This window comes from Ailuropoda melanoleuca, chromosome 7, assembly GCF_002007445.2.
Source record: "Ailuropoda melanoleuca isolate Jingjing chromosome 7, ASM200744v2, whole genome shotgun sequence".
Taxonomy (NCBI): Eukaryota; Metazoa; Chordata; class Mammalia; order Carnivora; family Ursidae; genus Ailuropoda; species Ailuropoda melanoleuca.
This window is the reverse complement of record NC_048224.1, coordinates 89962303-89970433: the sequence shown is the minus strand read 5'-3', so window position 1 is coordinate 89970433 and position 8131 is coordinate 89962303.

Here is an 8131-nt window from a genome sequence, read left to right as displayed (position 1 = left end):
TCCTAATTGGCTGAGTGTTTTCTTTATTTTTTGTTTTTCTTTTTTAAAAAAAATTGAGGCAAATGTCACATAACATAAAATTAACCATTGTAAATTGAACAATTTAATGGCATTAAAAATTCATCCATGTTGTGGTATATATCTGTGGTTCATTCTCTTTTTCACCTGAATAATATCCTGTGGTATGTGTACGTAACATTTTGTTTATCCATTTGTTTATCTATTGATGGATATTTTGGTTGTTTCCAATTTTTGGCTATTGCAAATTGAAGTGCTATAAACATTTGTGTACAAGTATTTCTTGGAATTCCTCTGTCAGTTCTTTGGGGTATAATACTTTGGGGTGAAATTGCTGGGTCATATGAAAATTTTATATGTAACTTATTGAGGAACTTCCAAATTCTTTTCCTCAAAGGCTGAACCATTTTACATTCCTACTAGTAATGCATTAGGATTCGAATTTCTGTACATCTTCACCAACAATTGTTAATTTCCTTTTCTTAAAAAATGTCACTTATGGGTGTGAAGTGGTATCTCATCATAGTTTTAATTTTCATTTTCCCAGTGACTATTGATATTGAGTATCTTTTCATATGCTTGTTATCCATTTGTTAATCATTTTTGGAGAAATTTGTATTCAAGTCCCTTTGCCTATTTTTTTAAAAGATTTTATTTATTTATTTGACAGAGAAAGAGAGAGAGAGAGAGGGAACACAAGCATGGCGGAGCTGGAGAGGGAGAAGAGGGCTCCCGACTGAGCAGGGAGCCTGATGTGGGGCTAGATCCCAGGATGCTGGGATCATGACCTGAGCCAAAGGGAGACGCCCAACAACTGAGCCGCCCAGGCAGCCCTCTTTTGCCTATTTTTAAAGTGGGTTTTCTTTCTGTTATGGAGTTGAAAGAGTTATTTACATATTCTAAATACTAGACTTTTTTTTTTTAAAGATTTTATTTATTTATTTGACAGAGAGAGACAGGCAGCGAGAGAGGGAACGCAAGCAGGGGGAGTGGGAGAGGAAGAAGCAGGCTCCTAGCAGAGGAGCCTGATGTGGGGCTTGATCCCAGAACACTGGGATCACGCCCAGAGCCGAAGGCAGACACTTAATGACTGTGCCACCCAGGCGCCCCAATACTAAACTTTTATTAGATGAATGATTACAAATATTTTCTCCCATTCTATAGGTTGTGTTTTCACTTTCTTGGTAATGTCCTTTGATGCACGAATGTTCTCCAACTTCGTTTTTCTTTTTTAATATTGTTTTGCCTATTCAGGCTGCTTGCAATTTCATATGAATTTAAAGGCTCACCTTTTCATTTCTGTGAAAATGGCAACTGAACTTTTGATAGGGATTACATTGAATGCATAGATCACATTGAGATATTTAGCACCATAACAGTATAAATTCTTCTAATGCATGAACATAAAATTTATCCATTTTTTTAGGTCTTCTTTAAATTCCTTCAGTAATGTCTTATGGCTTTTCAGTGTACAGGTATTTTATCTCTTTAATTAAATTTCATTCTTTTTTATGCTATTGTAAATGATTGTTTTCTTAATTTCCTTTTTGGATTTTTATGCCTGGTGCATGGAAGTACACCTGATTTTTGTATGCTGATCTCCTATCCTGCAACTTTACTAAATTTATTTATTTGAGCTAGTAGTTTTTTGATTCTTTGGGGTTTTTAAATATACAATCATTTAATATGCAAAGAGTTAATATACTTGTCTTTCTAATTTGGTTGCCTTTCCCCCCTGCCTAATAGTTCTAACTACAACTTTTAGTACGATGTTGAATTGTAGTGGTAAAAGAGAGCATCTTTGTTTGTTCCTGATTTTTAGGGGGAAAGCTTTTGGTTTTTCACCAATGACTATGATAATAGCTTTATTAGTCTGCTTGACTGCTATAATGAAACACCATAGACTGGATGGTTTAAACAGCAGACATTTATTTCTCACAGTTTTAGAGGCTTGAAAGTCCAAGATCAGGGTGTCAGCTCATTCAGAGAGCCCTCTTGCTTGTGAGGGCCATAACCCTGTCCTAACAATGCTTACTCTGTTTTTCTTGGCTTATAAACCCACTAATTCTATAACGAGAACCCACCCTCAAGACCTCACCTAGTCCCAATTACTTCTCCAAAGCCCACCTCCAAGTACCATCACATTAAGAGTTAGTTCTTGATCTTATATGAGCTTTGGGTGACACAGTTCTGTCCATAGTATAAGCTGCAGGATATTCATAAGTGCCTTTTATCATATTGAGAAAATTCTTCATCTGTTACTAGTTTGCTGAGTGTTTATAACATAAAAGGGTGTTGAATTTTCTCAATTTTTTTTTCTGTTTCTATTAAGATGATAGGGTGGGTTTTTTCTCCCTTTTGTTCTAGTAATGTGATACTTTACACTTTCCTTTTTTTTTTTTTTAAAGATTTTATTTATTTATGTGACAGAGAGACAGCCAGAGAGAGGGAACACAGCAGGGGAGTGGAAGAGGAAGAAGCAGGCTCCCAGCGGAGGAGCCCGATGTGTGACTCGGATCACGCCCTGAGCCGAAGGCAGACACTTAACGACTGCGCTACCCAGGCGCCACTACATTCACTTTCCTACCATGAATCACCCTTGCATTCCTGAGATAAATCCCAGTTGGTCATGGTGTATAATCCTTTTAACATGCTGTTCGAATTGATTTATTAGTTTTTTAGTATAACATTTTTATTTCTTCCTCAATTTCTTTTTCGTTTATTTTGTAGTTATTTCCCATATGTTTAGCCTAGTGATTACAGTTAACGTGCTAAATTAACAATCAAGTTTGAATTGATACCAATTTGGTTTCTTTTTTTTAAATTTTATTTATTTATTTGTCAGAGAGAAAGAGCACAAGAGGGCAAGTGAGCACAAGCAGGGGGAGCAGCAGGCAGAGAAAGAAGCCGACTCCCCGCTGAGCAGGGAGCTTCATGCTGGACTCGGTCCCAGGACCCTGGGATCACGACCTGAGCCGAAGGCAGACACTGAACTGACTGAGCCACCCAGGCATCCCAACCAATTTGGTTTCAATAGCACACAGAAACTCTGTTCCTGTACTGCTTTGTCCTCTGTGTTGTTATAGTCCCAAACGGCATCTTTACATATTGCATGCCTTGTAGCATAGATTTATAATTATTGTTTTCTGCATGGGCTTTAAATAATATAGGAGGAAAGAAAGTGTTACAAACCATTAAAAGAATACAATAATACTGGCTTTATATTTACCTATGTAACTATCTTTACCAGAGTTCTTTTTTTTTTGGTATGACTTCAAGTTACCATCTAGTGTCCTTTCAGTTCAGCCTGAAGGATTCCCTTTAACATCTCCTGTAGGGCAGGTATACTCCAGCTTTTGTTTATCTGCGAATGTCTTAATTTCTCTATCATTTTTAAATAGATTTATTTATTTTAGAGAGAGAGATTAGGGGAAGGAGGGGAAGGGGGAGAGAGAAACTCGAAGCAGACTCCACACTGAGTGTGGAGCTGGACAAAGAGCTCAATCCCACCACCTGAGATCACCACCCCAGCAAAACCAAGAGTCAGTTGCTTAATCGACTGCTCCCTCCAGGTGCCCCTCTCTCTCCTTTTTTTTTTTTAAGATTTTATTTATTTATTTGACAGAGATAGAGACAGCCAGCGAGAGAGGGAACACAAGCAGGGGGAGTGGGAGAGGAAGAAGCAGGCTCATAGCGGAGGAGCCCGATGTGGGGCTCGATCCCATAACGCTGGGATCACGCCCTGAGCCGAAGGCAGACGCTTAACCGCTGTGCCATCCAGGCGCCCCAACACACCAGATTTTAAACCAAAGACTGTAACAAGAGCTGAAGGAGGGCACTATATCAATAAAGGGCTCTATCCAGCAAAAAGATCTAACGACTGTAAATATTTATGCCCCCAACTTGGGAGCACCCAAAGATATAAATCAATAAATATCAAACATAAAGAAACTCATTGATAATAATACAATAATAGTAGGAGACTTTAACACCCACTCACAGCAAGGGACAGATCATCTAAGCAGAAGATCAACAAGGAAATAAGGGCTTTGAATGATACCCTGGACCAGATGGACTTAACAGATATATTCAGAACATTCCATCCTAAAGCAGCAGAAAACACATTCTTTTTGAGACACATGGAACATTCTCCAGGACAGATCACATACTGGGTCACAAATCAGGCCTCAACCAGTACAAAAAGATTGAGATCATACCATGCATAATTTCCAACCACAGTGCTATGAAACTTGAAGTCAATCATAAGAAAAAATTTGGACAGACCACAAATACATGTAGGTTAAAGAACATCCTACTAAAGAATGAATGGGTTAACCAGGAAATTAAAGAAGAAATTTTTTAAAAATACATGGAAGCAAATGAAAATGAAAACATGACNAAGATCAACAAGGAAATAAGGGCTTTGAATGATACCCTGGACCAGATGGACTTAACAGATATATTCAGAACATTCCATCCTAAAGCAGCAGAAAACACATTCTTTTTGAGACACATGGAACATTCTCCAGGACAGATCACATACTGGGTCACAAATCAGGCCTCAACCAGTACAAAAAGATTGAGATCATACCATGCATAATTTCCAACCACAGTGCTATGAAACTTGAAGTCAATCATAAGAAAAAATTTGGACAGACCACAAATACATGTAGGTTAAAGAACATCCTACTAAAGAATGAATGGGTTAACCAAGAAATTAAAGAAGAAATTTTTAAAAAAATACATGGAAGCAAATGAAAATGAAAACATGACAGTCCAAAACTTTGGGGTGCAACAAAAGTGGTCCTAAGAGGGAAGTATATAGCAACACAGGCCTACCTCAAGAAGCAAGACAAATCTCACAAATACACAACCTAACCTTACATCTAAAGGACCTAGGAAAGGAACAGCAAATAAAGCCTAAAGCTAGCAGAAGAAGGGAAATAATAAAGATTAGAACAGAAATAAATGATACAGAAATAAAAAACCCAGTAGAACAGATCAACAAAACTAAGAGCTGGTTCTTTGAATGTATTAACAAAATCGATAAACCCCTAGCCAGACTTATCAAAAAAAAAGAGAAAGGACACAAATAAATAAAATCATGAATGAAAGAGGAGAAATCACAACCAACACTGCAGAAATACAAATAGTCCTAAGACAATATTATGAGCTACTATATGTCAACAAATTAGGCAATCTGGAAGAAATGGACAAATTCCTAGAAACATAAACTACCAAAACTGAAGCAGAAAGAAATAAAAAAATGAACAGACCCATAACCCACACAGAAATTGGATAAGTAACCAAAAATCTTCCAACAGAGTCCAGGTCCAGATGGCTTCCCGGGGGAATTCTACTAAATATTTAAAGAAGAATTAATACCTATTCCTCTGAAAGTGTTCCAAAAGATAGAAATGGGAGGAAAACTTCCAAACTCATTCTATGAGGCCAGCTTGATCCCCAAACCAAAGACCCCACTAAAAAGGAAAATTACAGACCAACATCCCTGATGGACACAGATGCAACAATTCTCAACAAGATACTGGCTAATCCAATCCAATAGTATATTAAAAGTATTATTCACCACAACCAAGTGGGATTTATTCCTGGGCTGCAAGGGGTGGTTGAATATCTACAAATCAATCAGTGTAATACACCATATTAATAAAAGAAAGGATAAGAACCACATGATCCTCTCAATAGATGCAGAAAAAGCATTAGACAAAATATAGCATCCATTCTTGATAAAAACCCTCAAGAAAGTAGGGATAGAAGGAACATACCTCAACATTATGAAGGCCATATATGAAAGACCCACAGCTAATATCATCCTTAATGGGGAAAAACTAAAAGCTTTTCTCCTAAGGTCAGAAACATGACAGGGAAGTCCATTCTTACCACTGTTGTTCAACATAGTACTATAAGTCCAAGCCACAGCAATCAGACAACAAAAAGAAATAAAAGGCATCTGAACCAGCAAGGAAGAAGTCAAACTTTCACTCTTCACAGATGACATGATACTCTATGTAGAAAGCCTGAAAGACTCTCCCCACCCCCACCAAATTGCTAGAACTGATACAAGAATTCAGCAAAGTCACAGAATATAAAATAAATGTACAGAAGTCTGATGCATTTCTATACATCAATAATGAAGCAGCAGAAAGAGGAATTGATCCCATTATAATTGCACAAAAAAAACATAAGATACCTAGGAATAAACCTAGCCAAACAGGTAAAAGATCTGTACTCTGAAAACTATAAAGCATTCATGAAAGAAATTTAGGAAGACACAAGGAAATGGAAAAACATTCCATGCTCATGGATTGGAAGGACAAATATTGTTAAAATGTCTATACTGCCCAAAGCAATCTACACATTCAATGTAATTCCTATCAAAATAACACCAAAGTTTTTTACAGAGCTGGAATAAACAATTCTAAAATTTGTGTAGAACCAGATAAGACCCCAATAGACAAAGTAATGTTGAAAAAGGGAACCAAAGCTGGAGGCATCACAATTCTGGACTTCAAACTGCACTACAAAGCTGTAATAATCAAGACAGTATGGTATTGGCACAAAAACATACACATAGATCAATAAGCAGAATAGAGAACCCAGAAATGGACACTCAACTCTATGGTCAACTAATATTCGACAAAGCAGGAAAGAACATCCAATGGAAAAAAGACAGACTCTTCAACAAACAGTGTTGGGAAAATTGGTCAGGCACAAGCAGAAGAATAAAAGTGGACCACTTTCTTACACCATACACAAAAATGAATTCAAAATGGATGAAAGACATAAATGTGAGACAGGAATCTAGAAAAATCCTAGAGGAGAACACAAGCAGCAAACTTTTTTTTTTTGCTATTATTATTATTTTTTATTTTATTTTATTATATTATGTTAATCACCATACAGTACATCCCCAGATTCCGATGTAAAGTTTGATGCTTCATTAGTTGCGTATAACACCCAGTGCACCATGCAATACGTGCCCTCCTTACTACCCATCACCAGTCTATCCCATTCCCCCACCCCCTCCCCTCTGAAGTCTTCAGTTTGTTTCTCATAGTCCATAGTCTCTCATGTTTCATTCCCCCTTCTGATTACCCCCCTTTTCTTTATCCCTTTCTTCCCCTACCGATCATCCTAGTTCTTATGTTCCATAGATGAGAGAAATCATATGATAATTGTCTTTCTCTCAAGCAGCAAACTTTTTGACCTCGGCAGCAAGTTCTTACTAAATATGTCTCGGGGGCAAGGGAAACAAAAGCAAAAAACCTTCTGCACAGCAAAGGAAACAATCAAGAAAACTAAAAGGCAACCTAGAGATGTATACAAATAACATATTGGATAAAGGGCTAGTATCCAAAATCTATAAAGAACTTATCAAACTCAACACACCCCAAAAACACTCCAGTCATGAAATGGGCAGAAGACATGAACAGACATTCTTCCAAAGAAGACAAAGAAATGGCTAACAGACGCATGAAAAAATGTTCATCTCACTCGGCATCAAGGAAATACAAATCAAAATCACAATGAGATACCACCTCACACCTGTCAGAATGGCTAAAATAAAAAACACTAGAAATAGCAAGTGTTGGCAAGGATGTGAAGAAAAAGGAACCCTCAGGCACTATTGGTGAGAATGCAAATTGGTACAGCCACGCTGGAAAACAGAATAAATGTTCCTCAGAATGAAAAATAGAAGTACCATATGATCCAGTAATTCCACTACTGGGTATTTACCAGAAGAATATGAAAACACTGTTTGAGAAGATAGATGCATCCCTGTGTTTATAGCAGCATATTTGCAATAGCCAAATTATGGAAGCAGCTCAAGTGTCCATCAATAGATGAATGGATAAAGAAGAGGTGGGTATATATATATATATATATATATGTGTGTACATAATAGAATATTACTCAGCCATAAAAAGGAATTAAGTCTTGCCATTTGCAACAACTTAGATGGGTCTAGAGGGTATAGTACTAAGTGAAATAAGTCAGAGAGAGATGAATGCCATATGATTTCACTCATATGCAGAATTTAAGAAATAAAACACATGAACTTAGGATGAAATAAAGAGACAAACCAAAAAAC